This window comes from Lonchura striata, chromosome 1 (assembly GCF_050655825.1).
Source record: "Lonchura striata isolate lonStrDom1 chromosome 1, ASM5065582v1, whole genome shotgun sequence".
Classification (NCBI taxonomy): Eukaryota; Metazoa; Chordata; class Aves; order Passeriformes; family Estrildidae; genus Lonchura; species Lonchura striata.
The window spans coordinates 21,361,802-21,382,119 of record NC_140703.1 but is presented as its reverse complement, the minus strand read 5'-3'; positions in this window follow the sequence as shown (position 1 = coordinate 21,382,119).

Here is a 20,318-nt window from a genome sequence, read left to right as displayed (position 1 = left end):
TTAGGGTGCGCGCAGAAGCCCGGTGCTCTTCGGCTTCGTTCTTCGCCCTCGTACAAGCTACCGCTCTGTCCGGCTCCCGGAGCAGGAGAAGCGGCTGCTTCGCGCACACAACAGCGGAGCGGCAGCCGTACGCTGCGAAGCGCTGCTTCAGCCGAAAGACGCCGGCCACCGGCGCTTGGCTTCGGACAGCTCCGGAGAGCCGTAGTGTGCGTCTGCACTAGGCTGCATGATAACGAAAAGCTTTGGCAGTGTGTCTCGCAGGGAGAAAGCGTAGCAGCGCAGCGCACTGATGCCTCCCTTGCCCAGAAACACGATTTTACTGCACACTCCAAAAACACTGCTCTTTCCATGGTAATATGTAAGCTGCTGTCTGACGCCAGTTCTCTTCTGCCCACTCTTGCCCAGCTGGTTGTTTTAACGTGCGCGTGTCGTCCTAGCATTCAGTGCACAGTGAATGCAATCGCAAAAGTCCAGCAGCTGCTGACTCCCAAACACAAGGCGCTGGCTATGTTCTTGCTTCTCGATAACTCAACGGAGTCCTTCATTTCAGCAGCTGCCATTGAGGTCTCTGCATCTCGAGCCTTCGGAGACGAGCACCAAATTCCCAAGAGAGGCTGCATCAGAACGAAGTCAAAACCCAGGAAAGTTGTCTCGGAACACCTTCAATAAAGCATGCCAGCAGTGCATTGAAGAGGCAGGGAGCTTTAGGCACCGTCGTCTAGCAGTGCCAAGGCTGTGCACACAATGTCGTCTCCCTGCGGCAACGTTCTTCGCCCTCGTACAAGCTACCGCTCTGTCCGGCTCCCGGAGCACGAGAAGCGGCTGCTTCGCGCACACAACAGCGGAGCGGCAGCCGTACGCTCCGAAGCGCTGCTGCAGCCGAAAGACGCCGGCCACCGGCGCTTCGGTTCGGACAGCTCCGGAGAGCCGTAGTGTGCGTCTGCACTAGACTGCATCATAGCGAAAAGCTTTGGCAGTGTGTCTCGCAGGGAGATAGCTTAGGAGCGCAGCGCACTTATGCGTCCCTTGTCCAGAAACACGATTTTACTGCACACTCCAAAAACACTGCCCTTTCCAGGGCAAGATGCCAGATGCTCTCTGATGGCCGTGCTCCCTCCCTGCTCTTGCCCAGCTCGTTCTTTTAACGTGCACATGCCGTCCTGGCATTCAGTGCACAGTGAAAGCAATCGCAAAAGTCCAGCAGCTGCTGACTCCCAAACACAAGCCGCTGGCTATGTTCTTGCTTCTCGACAACTCAACGCAGCCCTTCTTTTCTGCAGTTGCCATCGAGGTCTCTGCACTAGGAAACTCAGAGGACGAGCAGGAGTTTCCCATAAGGGGCTGCATCAGGACGAATTCAAAATTCAGGAAAATTGTCCTGGAACACCTTCCATAAGTATGCTAGAAGGGAATTGAAGAGGCAGGCGAGCGGCCACCACCGTCCTCTAGCAGTCCTTAGGGTGCGCGCAGAAGCCCGGTGCTCTGCGGCTTCGTTCTTCGCCCTCGTACAAGCTACCGCTCTGTCCGGCTCCCGGAGCACGAGAAGCGGCTGCTTCGCGCACACAACAGCGGAGCGGCAGCCGTACGCTGCGAAGCGCTGCTTCAGCCGAAAGACGCCGGCCACCGGCGCTTGGCTTCGGACAGCTCCGGAGAGCCGTAGTGTGCGTCTGCACTAGGCTGCATGATAACGAAAAGCTTTGGCAGTGTGTCTCGCAGGGAGAAAGCGTAGCAGCGCAGCGCACTTATGCGTCCCTTGCCCAGAAACACGATTTTACTGCACACTCCAAAAACACTGCTCTTTCCATGGTAATATGTAAGCTGCTGTCTGACGCCAGTTCTCTTCTGCCCACTCTTGCCCAGCTCGTTGTTTTAACGTGCGCGTGTCGTCCTAGCATTCAGTGCACAGTGAATGCAATCGCAAAAGTCCAGCAGCTGCTGACTCCCAAACACAAGGCGCTGGCTATGTTCTTGCTTCTCGATAACTCAACGGAGTCCTTCATTTCAGCAGCTGCCATTGAGGTCTCTGCATCTCGAGCCTTCGGAGACGAGCACCAAATTCCCAAGAGAGGCTGCATCAGAACGAAGTCAAAACCCAGGAAAGTTGTCTCGGAACACCTTCAATAAAGCATGCCAGCAGTGCATTGAAGAGGCAGGGAGCTTTAGGCACCGTCGTCTAGCAGTGCCAAGGCTGTGCACACAATGTCGTCTCCCTGCGGCAACGTTCTTCGCCCTCGTACAAGCTACCGCTCTGTCCGGCTCCCGGAGCACGAGAAGCGGCTGCTTCGCGCACACAACAGCGGAGCGGCAGCCCTACGCTCCGAAGCGCTGCTGCAGCCGAAAGACGCCGGCCACCGGCGCTTGGCTTCGGACAGCTCCGGAGAGCCGTAGTGTGCGTCTGCACTAGACTGCATCATAGCGAAAAGCTTTGGCAGTGTGTCTCGCAGGGAGATAGCTTAGGAGCGCAGCGCACTTATGCGTCCCTTGTCCAGAAACACGATTTTACTGCACACTCCAAAAACACTGCCCTTTCCAGGGCAAGATGCCAGATGCTCTCTGATGGCCGTGCTCCCTCCCTGCTCTTGCCCAGCTCGTTCTTTTAACGTGCACATGCCGTCCTGGCATTCAGTGCACAGTGAAAGCAATCGCAAAAGTCCAGCAGCTGCTGACTCCCAAACACAAGCCGCTGGCTATGTTCTTGCTTCTCGACAACTCAACGCAGCCCTTCTTATCTGCAGTTGCCATCGAGGTCTCTGCACTAGGAAACTCAGAGGACGAGCAGGAGTTTCCCATAAGGGGCTGCATCAGGACGAATTGAAAATTCAGGAAAATTGTCCTGGAACACCTTCCATAAGTGTGCTAGAAGGGAATTGAAGAGGCAGGCGAGCGGCCACCACCGTCCTCTAGCAGTCCTTAGGGTGCGCGCAGAAGCCCGGTGCTCTGCGGCTTCGTTCTTCGCCCTCGTACAAGCTACCGCTCTGTCCGGCTCCCGGAGCACGAGAAGCGGCTGCTTCGCGCACACAACAGCGGAGCGGCAGCCGTACGCTGCGAAGCGCTGCTTCAGCCGAAAGACGCCGGCCACCGGCGCTTGGCTTCGGACAGCTCCGGAGAGCCGTAGTGTGCGTCTGCACTAGGCTGCATGATAACGAAAAGCTTTGGCAGTGTGTCTCGCAGGGAGAAAGCGTAGCAGCGCAGCGCACTGATGCCTCCCTTGCCCAGAAACACGATTTTACTGCACACTCCAAAAACACTGCTCTTTCCATGGTAATATGTAAGCTGCTGTCTGACGCCAGTTCTCTTCTGCCCACTCTTGCCCAGCTCGTTGTTTTAACGTGCGCGTGTCGTCCTAGCATTCAGTGCACAGTGAATGCAATCGCAAAAGTCCAGCAGCTGCTGACTCCCAAACACAAGGCGCTGGCTATGTTCTTGCTTCTCGATAACTCAACGGAGTCCTTCATTTCAGCAGCTGCCATTGAGGTCTCTGCATCTCGAGCCTTCGGAGACGAGCACCAAATTCCCAAGAGAGGCTGCATCAGGACGAAGTCAAAACCCAGGAAAGTTGTCTCGGAACACCTTCAATAAAGCATGCCAGCAGTGCATTGAAGAGGCAGGGAGCTTTAGGCACCGTCGTCTAGCAGTGCCAAGGCTGTGCACACAATGTCGTCTCCCTGCGGCAACGTTCTTCGCCCTCGTACAAGCTACCGCTCTGTCCGGCTCCCGGAGCACGAGAAGCGGCTGCTTCGCGCACACAACAGCGGAGCGGCAGCCCTACGCTCCGAAGCGCTGCTGCAGCCGAAAGACGCCGGCCACCGGCGCTTGGCTTCGGACAGCTCCGGAGAGCCGTAGTGTGCGTCTGCACTAGACTGCATCATAGCGAAAAGCTTTGGCAGTGTGTCTCGCAGGGAGATAGCTTAGGAGCGCAGCGCACTTATGCGTCCCTTGTCCAGAAACACGATTTTACTGCACACTCCAAAAACACTGCCCTTTCCAGGGCAAGATGCCAGATGCTCTCTGATGGCCGTGCTCCCTCCCTGCTCTTGCCCAGCTCGTTGTTTTAACGTGCACATGCCGTCCTGGCATTCAGTGCACAGTGAAAGCAATCGCAAAAGTCCAGCAGCTGCTGACTCCCAAACACAAGCCGCTGGCTATGTTCTTGCTTCTCGACAACTCAACGCAGCCCTTCTTTTCTGCAGTTGCCATCGAGGTCTCTGCACTAGGAAACTCAGAGGACGAGCAGGAGTTTCCCATAAGGGGCTGCATCAGGACGAATTCAAAATTCAGGAAAATTGTCCTGGAACACCTTCCATAAGTGTGCTAGAAGGGAATTGAAGAGGCAGGCGAGCGGCCACCACCGTCCTCTAGCAGTCCTTAGGGTGCGCGCAGAAGCCCGGTGCTCTGCGGCTTCGTTCTTCGCCCTCGTACAAGCTACCGCTCTGTCCGGCTCCCGGAGCACGAGAAGCGGCTGCTTCGCGCACACAACAGCGGAGCGGCAGCCGTACGCTCCGAAGCGCTGCTGCAGCCGAAAGACGCCGGCCACCGGCGCTTCGGTTCGGACAGCTCCGGAGAGCCGTAGTGTGCGTCTGCACTAGACTGCATCATAGCGAAAAGCTTTGGCAGTGTGTCTCGCAGGGAGATAGCTTAGGAGCGCAGCGCACTTATGCGTCCCTTGTCCAGAAACACGATTTTACTGCACACTCCAAAAACACTGCCCTTTCCAGGGCAAGATTCCAGATGCTCTCTGATGGCCGTGCTCCCTCCCTGCTCTTGCCCAGCTCGTTCTTTTAACGTGCACATGCCGTCCTGGCATTCAGTGCACAGTGAAAGCAATCGCAAAAGTCCAGCAGCTGCTGACTCCCAAACACAAGCCGCTGGCTATGTTCTTGCTTCTCGACAACTCAACGCAGCCCTTCTTTTCTGCAGTTGCCATCGAGGTCTCTGCACTAGGAAACTCAGAGGACGAGCAGGAGTTTCCCATAAGGGGCTGCATCAGGACGAATTCAAAATTCAGGAAAATTGTCCTGGAACACCTTCCATAAGTATGCTAGAAGGGAATTGAAGAGGCAGGCGAGCGGCCACCACCGTCCTCTAGCAGTCCTTAGGGTGCGCGCAGAAGCCCGGTGCTCTGCGGCTTCGTTCTTCGCCCTCGTACAAGCTACCGCTCTGTCCGGCTCCCGGAGCACGAGAAGCGGCTGCTTCGCGCACACAACAGCGGAGCGGCAGCCGTACACTCCGAAGCGCTGCTTCAGCCGAAAGACGCCGGCCACCGGCGCTTGGCTTCGGATATCAGCCGAGAGCCGTAGTGTGCGTCTGCACTAGACTGCATCATAGCGAAAAGCTTTGGCAGTGTGTCTCGCAGGGAGAAAGCGTAGCAGCGCAGCGCACTTATGCCTCCCTTGCCCAGAAACACGATTTTACTGCACACTCCAAAAACACTGCTCTTTCCATGGTAATATGTAAGCTGCTGTCTGACGCCAGTTCTCTTCTGCCCACTCTTGCCCAGCTCGTTGTTTTAACGTGCGCGTGTCGTCCTAGCATTCAGTGCACAGTGAATGCAATCGCAAAAGTCCAGCAGCTGCTGACTCCCAAACACAAGGCGCTGGCTATGTTCTTGCTTCTCGATAACTCAACGGAGTCCTTCATTTCAGCAGCTGCCATTGAGGTCTCTGCATCTCGAGCCTTCGGGGACGAGCACCAAATTCCCAAGAGGGGCTGCATCAGGTCGAAGTCAAAACCCAGGAAAGTTGTCTCGGAACACCTTCAATAAAGCATGCCAGCAGTGCATTGAAAAGGCAGGGAGCTTTAGGCACCGTCGTCTAGCAGTGCCAAGGCTGTGCACACAATGTCGTCTCCCTGCGGCAACGTTCTTCGCCCTCGTACAAGCTACCGCTCTGTCCGGCTCCCGGAGCACGAGAAGCGGCTGCTTCGCGCACACAATATCGAAGCGGCAGCCGTACGCTGCGAAGCGCTGCTTCAGCCGAAAGACGCCGCCCACCGGCGCTTCGGTTCGGACAGCTCCGGAGAGCCGTAGTGTGCGTCTGCACTAGACTGCATCATAGCGAAAAGCTTTGGCAGTGTGTCTCGCAGGGAGATAGCTTAGGAGCGCAGCGCACTTATGCGTCCCTTGTCCAGAAACACGATTTTACTGCACACTCCAAAAACACTGCCCTTTCCAGGGCAAGATGCCAGATGCTCTCTGATGGCCGTGCTCCCTCCCTGCTCTTGCCCAGCTCGTTGTTTTAACGTGCACATGCCGTCCTGGCATTCAGTGCACAGTGAAAGCAATCGCAAAAGTCCAGCAGCTGCTGACTCCCAAACACAAGCCGCTGGCTATGTTCTTGCTTCTCGACAACTCAACGCAGCCCTTCTTTTCTGCAGTTGCCATCGAGGTCTCTGCACTAGGAAACTCAGAGGACGAGCAGGAGTTTCCCATAAGGGGCTGCATCAGGACGAATTCAAAATTCAGGAAAATTGTCCTGGAACACCTTCCATAAGTATGCTAGAAGGGAATTGAAGAGGCAGGCGAGCGGCCACCACCGTCCTCTAGCAGTCCTTAGGGTGCGCGCAGAAGCCCGGTGCTCTGCGGCTTCGTTCTTCGCCCTCGTACAAGCTACCGCTCTGTCCGGCTCTCGGAGCACGAGAAGCGGCTGCTTCGCGCACACAACAGCGGAGCGGCAGCCGTACGCTGCGAAGCGCTGCTTCAGCCGAAAGACGCCGGCCACCGGCGCTTGGCTTCGGACAGCTCCGGAGAGCCGTAGTGTGCGTCTGCACTAGACTGCATGATAACGAAAAGCTTTGGCAGTGTGTCTCGCAGGGAGAAAGCGTAGCAGCGCAGCGCACTGATGCCTCCCTTGCCCAGAAACACGATTTTACTGCACACTCCAAAAACACTGCTCTTTCCATGGTAATATGTAAGCTGCTGTCTGACGCCAGTTCTCTTCTGCCCACTCTTGCCCAGCTCGTTGTTTTAACGTGCGCGTGTCGTCCTAGCATTCAGTGCACAGTGAATGCAATCGCAAAAGTCCAGCAGCTGCTGACTCCCAAACACAAGGCGCTGGCTATGTTCTTGCTTCTCGATAACTCAACGGAGTCCTTCATTTCAGCAGCTGCCATTGAGGTCTCTGCATCTCGAGCCTTCGGGGACGAGCACCAAATTCCCAAGAAAGGCTGCATCAGGACGAAGTCAAAACCCAGGAAAGTTGTCTCGGAACACCTTCAATAAAGCATGCCAGCAGTGCATTGAAGAGGCAGGGAGCTTTAGGCACCGTCGTCTAGCAGTGCCAAGGCTGTGCACACAATGTCGTCTCCCTGCGGCAACGTTCTTCGCCCTCGTACAAGCTACCGCTCTGTCCGGCTCCCGGAGCACGAGAAGCGGCTGCTTCGCGCACACAACAGCGGAGCGGCAGCCGTACGCTCCGAAGCGCTGCTGCAGCCGAAAGTCGCCGGCCACCGGCGCTTCGGTTCGGACAGCTCCGGAGAGCCGTAGTGTGCGTCTGCACTGGACTGCATCATAGCGAAAAGCTTTGGCAGTGTGTCTCGCAGGGAGATAGCTTAGGAGCGCAGCGCACTTATGCGTCCCTTGTCCAGAAACACGATTTTACTGCACACTCCAAAAACACTGCCCTTTCCAGGGCAAGATGCCAGATGCTCTCTGATGGCCGTGCTCCCTCCCTGCTCTTGCCCAGCTCGTTGTTTTAACGTGCACATGCCGTCCTGGCATTCAGTGCACAGTGAAAGCAATCGCAAAAGTCCAGCAGCTGCTGACTCCCAAACACAAGCCGCTGGCTATGTTCTTGCTTCTCGACAACTCAACGCAGCCCTTCTTTTCTGCAGTTGCCATCGAGGTCTCTGCACTAGGAAACTCAGAGGACGAGCAGGAGTTTCCCATAAGGGGCTGCATCAGGACGAATTGAAAATTCAGGAAAATTGTCCTGGAACACCTTCCATAAGTATGCTAGAAGGGAATTGAAGAGGCAGGCGAGCGGCCACCACCGTCCTCTAGCAGTCCTTAGGGTGCGCGCAGAAGCCCGGTGCTCTGCGGCTTCGTTCTTCGCCCTCGTACAAGCTACCGCTCTGTCCGGCTCCCGGAGCACGAGAAGCGGCTGCTTCGCGCACACAAGATCGAAGCGGCAGCCGGACGCTGCGAAGCGCTGCTTCAGCCGAAAGACGCCGGCCACCGGCGCTTCGGTTCGGACAGCTCCGGAGAGCCGTAGTGTGCGTCTGCACTAGACTGCATCATAGCGAAAAGCTTTGGCAGTGTGTCTCGCAGGGAGATAGCTTAGGAGCGCAGCGCACTTATGCGTCCCTTGTCCAGAAACACGATTTTACTGCACACTCCAAAAACACTGCTCTTTCCATGGTAATATGTAAGCTGCTGTCTGACGCCAGTTCTCTTCTGCCCACTCTTGCCCAGCTCGTTGTTTTAACGTGCGCGTGTCGTCCTAGCATTCAGTGCACAGTGAAAGCAATCGCAAAAGTCCAGCAGCTGCTGACTCCCAAACACAAGGCGCTGGCTATGTTCTTGCTTCTCGATAACTCAACGGAGTCCTTCATTTCAGCAGCTGCCATTGAGGTCTCTGCATCTCGAGCCTTCGGGGACGAGCACCAAATTCCCAAGAGAGGCTGCATCAGGACGAAGTCAAAACCCAGGAAAGTTGTCTCGGAACACCTTCAATAAAGCATGCCAGCAGTGCATTGAAGAGGCAGGGAGCTTTAGGCACCGTCGTCTAGCAGTGCCAAGGCTGTGCACACAATGTCGTCTCCCTGCGGCAACGTTCTTCGCCCTCGTACAAGCTACCGCTCTGTCCGGCTCCCGGAGCACGAGAAGCGGCTGCTTCGCGCACACAAGATCGAAGCGGCAGCCGGACGCTGCGAAGCGCTGCTTCAGCCGAAAGACGCCGGCCACCGGCGCTTCGGTTCGGACAGCTCCGGAGAGCCGTAGTGTGCGTCTGCACTAGACTGCATCATAGCGAAAAGCTTTGGCAGTGTGTCTCGCAGGGAGATAGCTTAGGAGCGCAGCGCACTTATGCGTCCCTTGTCCAGAAACACGATTTTACTGCACACTCCAAAAACACTGCCCTTTCCAGGGCAAGATGCCAGATGCTCTCTGATGGCCGTGCTCCCTCCCTGCTCTTGCCCAGCTCGTTGTTTTAACGTGCACATGCCGTCCTGGCATTCAGTGCACAGTGAAAGCAATCGCAAAAGTCCAGCAGCTGCTGACTCCCAAACACAAGCCGCTGGCTATGTTCTTGCTTCTCGACAACTCAACGCAGCCCTTCTTTTCTGCAGTTGCCATCGAGGTCTCTGCACTAGGAAACTCAGAGGACGAGCAGGAGTTTCCCATAAGGGGCTGCATCAGGACGAATTCAAAAGTCAGGAAAACTGTCCTGGAACACCTTCCATAAGTATGCTAGAAGGGAATTGAAGAGGCAGGCGAGCGGCCACCACCGTCCTCTAGCAGTCCTTAGGGTGCGCGCAGAAGCCCGGTGCTCTGCGGCTTCGTTCTTCGCCCTCGTACAAGCTACCGCTCTGTCCGGCTGCCGGAGCAGGAGAAGCGGCTGCTTCGCGCACACAACAGCGGAGCGGCAGCCCTACGCTCCGAAGCGCTGCTTCAGCCGAAAGACGCCGCCCACCGGCGCTTGGCTTCGGACAGCAGCCGAGAGCCGTAGTGTGCGTCTGCACTAGACTGCATCATAGCGAAAAGCTTTGGCAGTGTGTCTCGCAGGGAGAGAGCGTAGCAGCGCAGCGCACTTATGCCTCCCTTGCCCAGAAACACGATTTTACTGCACACTCCAAAAACACTGCTCTTTCCATGGTAATATGTAAGCTGCTGTCTGACGCCAGTTCTCTTCTGCCCACTCTTGCCCAGCTCGTTGTTTTAACGTGCGCGTGTCGTCCTAGCATTCAGTGCACAGTGAATGCAATCGCAAAAGTCCAGCAGCTGCTGACTCCCAAACACAAGGCGCTGGCTATGTTCTTGCTTCTCGACAACTCAACGCAGCCCTTCTTTTCTGCAGTTGCCATCGAGGTCTCTGCACTAGGAAACTCAGAGGACGAGCAGGAGTTTCCCATAAGGGGCTGCATCAGGACGAATTGAAAATTCAGGAAATTGTCCTGGAACACCTTCCATAAGTATGCTAGAAGGGAATTGAAGAGGCAGGCGAGCGGCCACCACCGTCCTCTAGCAGTCCTTAGGGTGCGCGCAGAAGCCCGGTGCTCTTCGGCTTCGTTCTTCGCCCTCGTACAAGCTACCGCTCTGTCCGGCTCCCGGAGCACGAGAAGCGGCTGCTTCGCGCACACAACAGCGGAGCGGCAGCCGTACGCTCCGAAGCGCTGCTTCAGCCGAAAGACGCCGGCCACCGGCGCTTGGCTTCGGACAGCAGCCGAGAGACGTAGTGTGCGTCTGCACTAGACTGCATCATAGCGAAAAGCTTTGGCAGTGTGTCTCGCAGGGAGAAAGCGTAGCAGCGCAGCGCACTGATGCCTCCCTTGCCCAGAAACACGATTTTACTGCACACTCCAAAAACACTGCTCTTTCCATGGTAATATGTAAGCTGCTGTCTGACGCCAGTTCTCTTCTGCCCACTCTTGCCCAGCTCGTTGTTTTAACGTGCGCGTGTCGTCCTAGCATTCAGTGCACAGTGAATGCAATCGCAAAAGTCCAGCAGCTGCTGACTCCCAAACACAAGGCGCTGGCTATGTTCTTGCTTCTCGATAACTCAACGGAGTCCTTCATTTCAGCAGCTGCCATTGAGGTCTCTGCATCTCGAGCCTTCGGAGACGAGCACCAAATTCCCAAGAGAGGCTGCATCAGGACGAAGTCAAAACCCAGGAAAGTTGTCTCGGAACACCTTCAATAAAGCATGCCAGCAGTGCATTGAAGAGGCAGGGAGCTTTAGGCACCGTCGTCTAGCAGTGCCAAGGCTGTGCACACAATGTCGTCTCCCTGCGGCAACGTTCTTCGCCCTCGTACAAGCTACCGCTCTGTCCGGCTCCCGGAGCACGAGAAGCGGCTGCTTCGCGCACACAATATCGAAGCGGCAGCCGTACGCTGCGAAGCGCTGCTTCAGCCGAAAGACGCCGCCCACCGGCGCTTCGGTTCGGACAGCTCCGGAGAGCCGTAGTGTGCGTCTGCACTAGACTGCATCATAGCGAAAAGCTTTGGCAGTGTGTCTCGCAGGGAGATAGCTTAGGAGCGCAGCGCACTTATGCGTCCCTTGTCCAGAAACACGATTTTACTGCACACTCCAAAAACACTGCCCTTTCCAGGGCAAGATGCCAGATGCTCTCTGATGGCCGTGCTCCATCCCTGCTCTTGCCCAGCTCGTTGTTTTAACGTGCACATGCCGTCCTGGCATTCAGTGCACAGTGAAAGCAATCGCAAAAGTCCAGCAGCTGCTGACTCCCAAACACAAGCCGCTGGCTATGTTCTTGCTTCTCGACAACTCAACGCAGCCCTTCTTTTCTGCAGTTGCCATCGAGGTCTCTGCACTAGGAAACTCAGAGGACGAGCAGGAGTTTCCCATAAGGGGCTGCATCAGGACGAATTCAAAATTCAGGAAAATTGTCCTGGAACACCTTCCATAAGTATGCTAGAAGGGAATTGAAGAGGCAGGCGAGCGGCCACCACCGTCCTCTAGCAGTCCTTAGGGTGCGCGCAGAAGCCCGGTGCTCTGCGGCTTCGTTCTTCGCCCTCGTACAAGCTACCGCTCTGTCCGGCTCCCGGAGCACGAGAAGCGGCTGCTTCGCGCACACAACAGCGGAGCGGCAGCCGTACGCTGCGAAGCGCTGCTTCAGCCGAAAGACGCCGGCCACCGGCGCTTGGCTTCGGACAGCTCCGGAGAGCCGTAGTGTGCGTCTGCACTAGGCTGCATGATAACGAAAAGCTTTGGCAGTGTGTCTCGCAGGGAGAAAGCGTAGCAGCGCAGCGCACTGATGCCTCCCTTGCCCAGAAACACGATTTTACTGCACACTCCAAAAACACTGCTCTTTCCATGGTAATATGTAAGCTGCTGTCTGACGCCAGTTCTCTTCTGCCCACTCTTGCCCAGCTCGTTGTTTTAACGTGCGCGTGTCGTCCTAGCATTCAGTGCACAGTGAATGCAATCGCAAAAGTCCAGCAGCTGCTGACTCCCAAACACAAGGCGCTGGCTATGTTCTTGCTTCTCGATAACTCAACGGAGTCCTTCATTTCAGCAGCTGCCATTGAGGTCTCTGCATCTCGAGCCTTCGGAGACGAGCACCAAATTCCCAAGAGAGGCTGCATCAGGACGAAGTCAAAACCCAGGAAAGTTGTCTCGGAACACCTTCAATAAAGCATGCCAGCAGTGCATTGAAGAGGCAGGGAGCTTTAGGCACCGTCGTCTAGCAGTGCCAAGGCTGTGCACACAATGTCGTCTCCCTGCGGCAACGTTCTTCGCCCTCGTACAAGCTACCGCTCTGTCCGGCTCCCGGAGCACGAGAAGCGGCTGCTTCGCGCACACAACAGCGGAGCGGCAGCCGTACGCTCCGAAGCGCTGCTGCAGCCGAAAGACGCCGGCCACCGGCGCTTCGGTTCGGACAGCTCCGGAGAGCCGTAGTGTGCGTCTGCACTAGACTGCATCATAGCGAAAAGCTTTGGCAGTGTGTCTCGCAGGGAGATAGCTTAGGAGCGCAGCGCACTTATGCGTCCCTTGTCCAGAAACACGATTTTACTGCACACTCCAAAAACACTGCCCTTTCCAGGGCAAGATGCCAGATGCTCTCTGATGGCCGTGCTCCCTCCCTGCTCTTGCCCAGCTCGTTGTTTTAACGTGCACATGCCGTCCTGGCATTCAGTGCACAGTGAAAGCAATCGCAAAAGTCCAGCAGCTGCTGACTCCCAAACACAAGCCGCTGGCTATGTTCTTGCTTCTCGACAACTCAACGCAGCCCTTCTTTTCTGCAGTTGCCATCGAGGTCTCTGCACTAGGAAACTCAGAGGACGAGCAGGAGTTTCCCATAAGGGGCTGCATCAGGACGAATTCAAAATTCAGGAAAATTGTCCTGGAACACCTTCCATAAGTATGCTAGAAGGGAATTGAAGAGACAGGCGAGCGGCCACCACCGTCCTCTAGCAGTCCTTAGGGTGCGCGCAGAAGCCCGGTGCTCTGCGGCTTCGTTCTTCGCCCTCGTACAAGCTACCGCTCTGTCCGGCTCCCGGAGCACGAGAAGCGGCTGCTTCGCGCACACAACAGCGGAGCGGCAGCCGTACGCTGCGAAGCGCTGCTTCAGCCGAAAGACGCCGGCCACCGGCGCTTGGCTTCGGACAGCTCCGGAGAGCCGTAGTGTGCGTCTGCACTAGGCTGCATGATAACGAAAAGCTTTGGCAGTGTGTCTCGCAGGGAGAAAGCGTAGCAGCGCAGCGCACTGATGCCTCCCTTGCCCAGAAACACGATTTTACTGCACACTCCAAAAACACTGCTCTTTCCATGGTAATATGTAAGCTGCTGTCTGACGCCAGTTCTCTTCTGCCCACTCTTGCCCAGCTCGTTGTTTTAACGTGCGCGTGTCGTCCTAGCATTCAGTGCACAGTGAATGCAATCGCAAAAGTCCAGCAGCTGCTGACTCCCAAACACAAGGCGCTGGCTATGTTCTTGCTTCTCGATAACTCAACGGAGTCCTTCATTTCAGCAGCTGCCATTGAGGTCTCTGCATCTCGAGCCTTCGGAGACGAGCACCAAATTCCCAAGAGAGGCTGCATCAGAACGAAGTCAAAACCCAGGAAAGTTGTCTCGGAACACCTTCAATAAAGCATGCCAGCAGTGCATTGAAGAGGCAGGGAGCTTTAGGCACCGTCGTCTAGCAGTGCCAAGGCTGTGCACACAATGTCGTCTCCCTGCGGCAACGTTCTTCGCCCTCGTACAAGCTACCGCTCTGTCCGGCTCCCGGAGCACGAGAAGCGGCTGCTTCGCGCACACAACAGCGGAGCGGCAGCCGTACGCTCCGAAGCGCTGCTGCAGCCGAAAGACGCCGGCCACCGGCGCTTCGGTTCGGACAGCTCCGGAGAGCCGTAGTGTGCGTCTGCACTAGACTGCATCATAGCGAAAAGCTTTGGCAGTGTGTCTCGCAGGGAGATAGCTTAGGAGCGCAGCGCACTTATGCGTCCCTTGTCCAGAAACACGATTTTACTGCACACTCCAAAAACACTGCCCTTTCCAGGGCAAGATGCCAGATGCTCTCTGATGGCCGTGCTCCCTCCCTGCTCTTGCCCAGCTCGTTGTTTTAACGTGCACATGCCGTCCTGGCATTCAGTGCACAGTGAAAGCAATCGCAAAAGTCCAGCAGCTGCTGACTCCCAAACACAAGCCGCTGGCTATGTTCTTGCTTCTCGACAACTCAACGCAGCCCTTCTTTTCTGCAGTTGCCATCGAGGTCTCTGCACTAGGAAACTCAGAGGACGAGCAGGAGTTTCCCATAAGGGGCTGCATCAGGACGAATTCAAAATTCAGGAAAATTGTCCTGGAACACCTTCCATAAGTATGCTAGAAGGGAATTGAAGAGGCAGGCGAGCGGCCACCACCGTCCTCTAGCAGTCCTTAGGGTGCGCGCAGAAGCCCGGTGCTCTGCGGCTTCGTTCTTCGCCCTCGTACAAGCTACCGCTCTGTCCGGCTCCCGGAGCACGAGAAGCGGCTGCTTCGCGCACACAAGATCGAAGCGGCAGCCGGACGCTGCGAAGCGCTGCTTCAGCCGAAAGACGCCGGCCACCGGCGCTTCGGTTCGGACAGCTCCGGAGAGCCGTAGTGTGCGTCTGCACTAGACTGCATCATAGCGAAAAGCTTTGGCAGTGTGTCTCGCAGGGAGATAGCTTAGGAGCGCAGCGCACTTATGCGTCCCTTGTCCAGAAACACGATTTTACTGCACACTCCAAAAACACTGCTCTTTCCATGGTAATATGTAAGCTGCTGTCTGACGCCAGTTCTCTTCTGCCCACTCTTGCCCAGCTCGTTGTTTTAACGTGCGCGTGTCGTCCTAGCATTCAGTGCACAGTGAAAGCAATCGCAAAAGTCCAGCAGCTGCTGACTCCCAAACACAAGGCGCTGGCTATGTTCTTGCTTCTCGATAACTCAACGGAGTCCTTCATTTCAGCAGCTGCCATTGAGGTCTCTGCATCTCGAGCCTTCGGGGACGAGCACCAAATTCCCAAGAGAGGCTGCATCAGGACGAAGTCAAAACCCAGGAAAGTTGTCTCGGAACACCTTCAATAAAGCATGCCAGCAGTGCATTGAAGAGGCAGGGAGCTTTAGGCACCGTCGTCTAGCAGTGCCAAGGCTGTGCACACAATGTCGTCTCCCTGCGGCAACGTTCTTCGCCCTCGTACAAGCTACCGCTCTGTCCGGCTCCCGGAGCACGAGAAGCGGCTGCTTCGCGCACACAAGATCGAAGCGGCAGCCGGACGCTGCGAAGCGCTGCTTCAGCCGAAAGACGCCGGCCACCGGCGCTTCGGTTCGGACAGCTCCGGAGAGCCGTAGTGTGCGTCTGCACTAGACTGCATCATAGCGAAAAGCTTTGGCAGTGTGTCTCGCAGGGAGATAGCTTAGGAGCGCAGCGCACTTATGCGTCCCTTGTCCAGAAACACGATTTTACTGCACACTCCAAAAACACTGCCCTTTCCAGGGCAAGATGCCAGATGCTCTCTGATGGCCGTGCTCCCTCCCTGCTCTTGCCCAGCTCGTTGTTTTAACGTGCACATGCCGTCCTGGCATTCAGTGCACAGTGAAAGCAATCGCAAAAGTCCAGCAGCTGCTGACTCCCAAACACAAGCCGCTGGCTATGTTCTTGCTTCTCGACAACTCAACGCAGCCCTTCTTTTCTGCAGTTGCCATCGAGGTCTCTGCACTAGGAAACTCAGAGGACGAGCAGGAGTTTCCCATAAGGGGCTGCATCAGGACGAATTCAAAAGTCAGGAAAACTGTCCTGGAACACCTTCCATAAGTATGCTAGAAGGGAATTGAAGAGGCAGGCGAGCGGCCACCACCGTCCTCTAGCAGTCCTTAGGGTGCGCGCAGAAGCCCGGTGCTCTGCGGCTTCGTTCTTCGCCCTCGTACAAGCTACCGCTCTGTCCGGCTCCCGGAGCACGAGAAGCGGCTGCTTCGCGCACACAACAGCGGAGCGGCAGCCCTACGCTCCGAAGCGCTGCTTCAGCCGAAAGACGCCGCCCACCGGCGCTTGGCTTCGGACAGCAGCCGAGAGCCGTAGTGTGCGTCTGCACTATACTGCATCATAGCGAAAAGCTTTGGCAGTGTGTCTCGCAGGGAGAAAGCGTAGCAGCGCAGCGCACTTATGCCTCCCTTGCCCAGAAACACGATTTTACTGCACACTCCAAAAACACTGCTCTTTCCATGCTACTATGTAAGCTGCTGTCTGACGCCAGTTCTCTTCTGCCCACTCTTGCCCAGCTGGTTGTTTTAACGTGCGCGTGTCGTCCTAGCATTCAGTGCACAGTGAATGCAATCGCAAAAGTCCAGCAGCTGCTGACTCCCAAACACAAGGCGCTGGCTATGTTCTTGCTTCTCGATAACTCAACGGAGTCCTTCATTTCAGCAGCTGCCATTGAGGTCTCTGCATCTCGAGCCTTCGGAGACGAGCACCAAATTCCCAAGAGAGGCTGCATCAGAACGAAGTCAAAACCCAGGAAAGTTGTCTCGGAACACCTTCAATAAAGCATGCCAGCAGTGCATTGAAGAGGCAGGGAGCTTTAGGCACCGTCGTCTAGCAGTGCCAAGGCTGTGCACACAATGTCGTCTCCCTGCGGCAACGTTCTTCGCCCTCGTACAAGCTACCGCTCTGTCCGGCTCCCGGAGCACGAGAAGCGGCTGCTTCGCGCACACAATATCGAAGCGGCAGCCGTACGCTCCGAAGCGCTGCTTCAGCCGAAAGACGCCGCCCACCGGCGCTTCGGTTCGGACAGCTCCGGAGAGCCGTAGTGTGCGTCTGCACTAGACTGCATCATAGCGAAAAGCTTTGGCAGTGTGTCTCGCAGGGAGATAGCTTAGGAGCGCAGCGCACTTATGCGTCCCTTGTCCAGAAACACGATTTTACTGCACACTCCAAAAACACTGCCCTTTCCAGGGCAAGATGCCAGATGCTCTCTGATGGCCGTGCTCCATCCCTGCTCTTGCCCAGCTCGTTGTTTTAACGTGCACATGCCGTCCTGGCATTCAGTGCACAGTGAAAGCAATCGCAAAAGTCCAGCAGCTGCTGACTCCCAAACACAAGCCGCTGGCTATGTTCTTGCTTCTCGACAACTCAACGCAGCCCTTCTTTTCTGCAGTTGCCATCGAGGTCTCTGCACTAGGAAACTCAGAGGACGAGCAGGAGTTTCCCATAAGGGGCTGCATCAGGACGAATTCAAAATTCAGGAAAATTGTCCTGGAACACCTTCCATAAGTATGCTAGAAGGGAATTGAAGAGGCAGGCGAGCGGCCACCACCGTCCTCTAGCAGTCCTTAGGGTGCGCGCAGAAGCCCGGTGCTCTGCGGCTTCGTTCTTCGCCCTCGTACAAGCTACCGCTCTGTCCGGCTCCCGGAGCACGAGAAGCGGCTGCTTCGCGCACACAACAGCGGAGCGGCAGCCGTACGCTGCGAAGCGCTGCTTCAGCCGAAAGACGCCGCCCACCGGCGCTTGGCTTCGGACAGCTCCGGAGAGCCGTAGTGTGCGTCTGCACTAGGCTGCATGATAACGAAAAGCTTTGGCAGTGTGTCTCGCAGGGAGAAAGCGTAGCAGCGCAGCGCACTGATGCCTCCCTTGCCCAGAAACACGATTTTACTGCACACTCCAAAAACACTGCTCTTTCCATGGTAATATGTAAGCTGCTGTCTGACGCCAGTTCTCTTCTGCCCACTCTTGCCCAGCTCGTTGTTTTAACGTGCGCGTGTCGTCCTAGCATTCAGTGCACAGTGAATGCAATCGCAAAAGTCCAGCAGCTGCTGACTCCCAAACACAAGGCGCTGGCTATGTTCTTGCTTCTCGATAACTCAACGGAGTCCTTCATTTCAGCAGCTGCCATTGAGGTCTCTGCATCTCGAGCCTTCGGAGACGAGCACCAAATTCCCAAGAGAGGCTGCATCAGAACGAAGTCAAAACCCAGGAAAGTTGTCTCGGAACACCTTCAATAAAGCATGCCAGCAGTGCATTGAAGAGGCAGGGAGCTTTAGGCACCGTCGTCTAGCAGTGCCAAGGCTGTGCACACAATGTCGTCTCCCTGCGGCAACGTTCTTCGCCCTCGTACAAGCTACCGCTCTGTCCGGCTCCCGGAGCACGAGAAGCGGCTGCTTCGCGCACACAACAGCGGAGCGGCAGCCGTACGCTCCGAAGCGCTGCTGCAGCCGAAAGACGCCGGCCACCGGCGCTTCGGTTCGGACAGCTCCGGAGAGCCGTAGTGTGCGTCTGCACTAGACTGCATCATAGCGAAAAGCTTTGGCAGTGTGTCTCGCAGGGAGATAGCTTAGGAGCGCAGCGCACTTATGCGTCCCTTGTCCAGAAACACGATTTTACTGCACACTCCAAAAACACTGCCCTTTCCAGGGCAAGATGCCAGATGCTCTCTGATGGCCGTGCTCCCTCCCTGCTCTTGCCCAGCTCGTTGTTTTAACGTGCACATGCCGTCCTGGCATTCAGTGCACAGTGAAAGCAATCGCAAAAGTCCAGCAGCTGCTGACTCCCAAACACAAGCCGCTGGCTATGTTCTTGCTTCTCGACAACTCAACGCAGCCCTTCTTTTCTGCAGTTGCCATCGAGGTCTCTGCACTAGGAAACTCAGAGGACGAGCAGGAGTTTCCCATAAGGGGCTGCATCAGGACGAATTCAAAATTCAGGAAAATTGTCCTGGAACACCTTCCATAAGTATGCTAGAAGGGAATTGAAGAGACAGGCGAGCGGCCACCACCGTCCTCTAGCAGTCCTTAGGGTGCGCGCAGAAGCCCGGTGCTCTGCGGCTTCGTTCTTCGCCCTCGTACAAGCTACCGCTCTGTCCGGCTCCCGGAGCACGAGAAGCGGCTGCTTCGCGCACACAACAGCGGAGCGGCAGCCGTACGCTGCGAAGCGCTGCTTCAGCCGAAAGACGCCGGCCACCGGCGCTTGGCTTCGGACAGCTCCGGAGAGCCGTAGTGTGCGTCTGCACTAGGCTGCATGATAACGAAAAGCTTTGGCAGTGTGTCTCGCAGGGAGATAGCTTAGGAGCGCAGCGCACTTATGCGTCCCTTGTCCAGAAACACGATTTTACTGCACACTCCAAAAACACTGCTCTTTCCATGGTAATATGTAAGCTGCTGTCTGACGCCAGTTCTCTTCTGCCCACTCTTGCCCAGCTCGTTGTTTTAACGTGCGCGTGTCGTCCTAGCATTCAGTGCACAGTGAATGCAATCGCAAAAGTCCAGCAGCTGCTGACTCCCAAACACAAGGCGCTGGCTATGTTCTTGCTTCTCGATAACTCAACGGAGTCCTTCATTTCAGCAGCTGCCATTGAGGTCTCTGCATCTCGAGCCTTCGGAGACGAGCACCAAATTCCCAAGAGAGGCTGCATCAGAACGAAGTCAAAACCCAGGAAAGTTGTCTCGGAACACCTTCAATAAAGCATGCCAGCAGTGCATTGAAGAGGCAGGGAGCTTTAGGCACCGTCGTCTAGCAGTGCCAAGGCTGTGCACACAATGTCGTCTCCCTGCGGCAACGTTCTTCGCCCTCGTACAAGCTACCGCTCTGTCCGGCTCCCGGAGCACGAGAAGCGGCTGCTTCGCGCACACAACAGCGGAGCGGCAGCCGTACGCTCCGAAGCGCTGCTTCAGCCGAAAGACGCCGGCCACCGGCGCTTCGGTTCGGACAGCTCCGGAGAGCCGTAGTGTGCGTCTGCACTAGACTGCATCATAGCGAAAAGCTTTGGCAGTGTGTCTCGCAGGGAGATAGCTTAGGAGCGCAGCGCACTTATGCGTCCCTTGTCCAGAAACACGATTTTACTGCACACTCCAAAAACACTGCCCTTTCCAGGGCAAGATGCCAGATGCTCTCTGATGGCCGTGCTCCCTCCCTGCTCTTGCCCAGCTCGTTGTTTTAACGTGCACATGCCGTCCTGGCATTCAGTGCACAGTGAAAGCAATCGCAAAAGTCCAGCAGCTGCTGACTCCCAAACACAAGCCGCTGGCTATGTTCTTGCTTCTCGACAACTCAACGCAGCCCTTCTTTTCTGCAGTTGCCATCGAGGTCTCTGCACTAGGAAACTCAGAGGACGAGCAGGAGTTTCCCATAAGGGGCTGCATCAGGACGAATTCAAAATTCAGGAAAATTGTCCTGGAACACCTTCCATAAGTATGCTA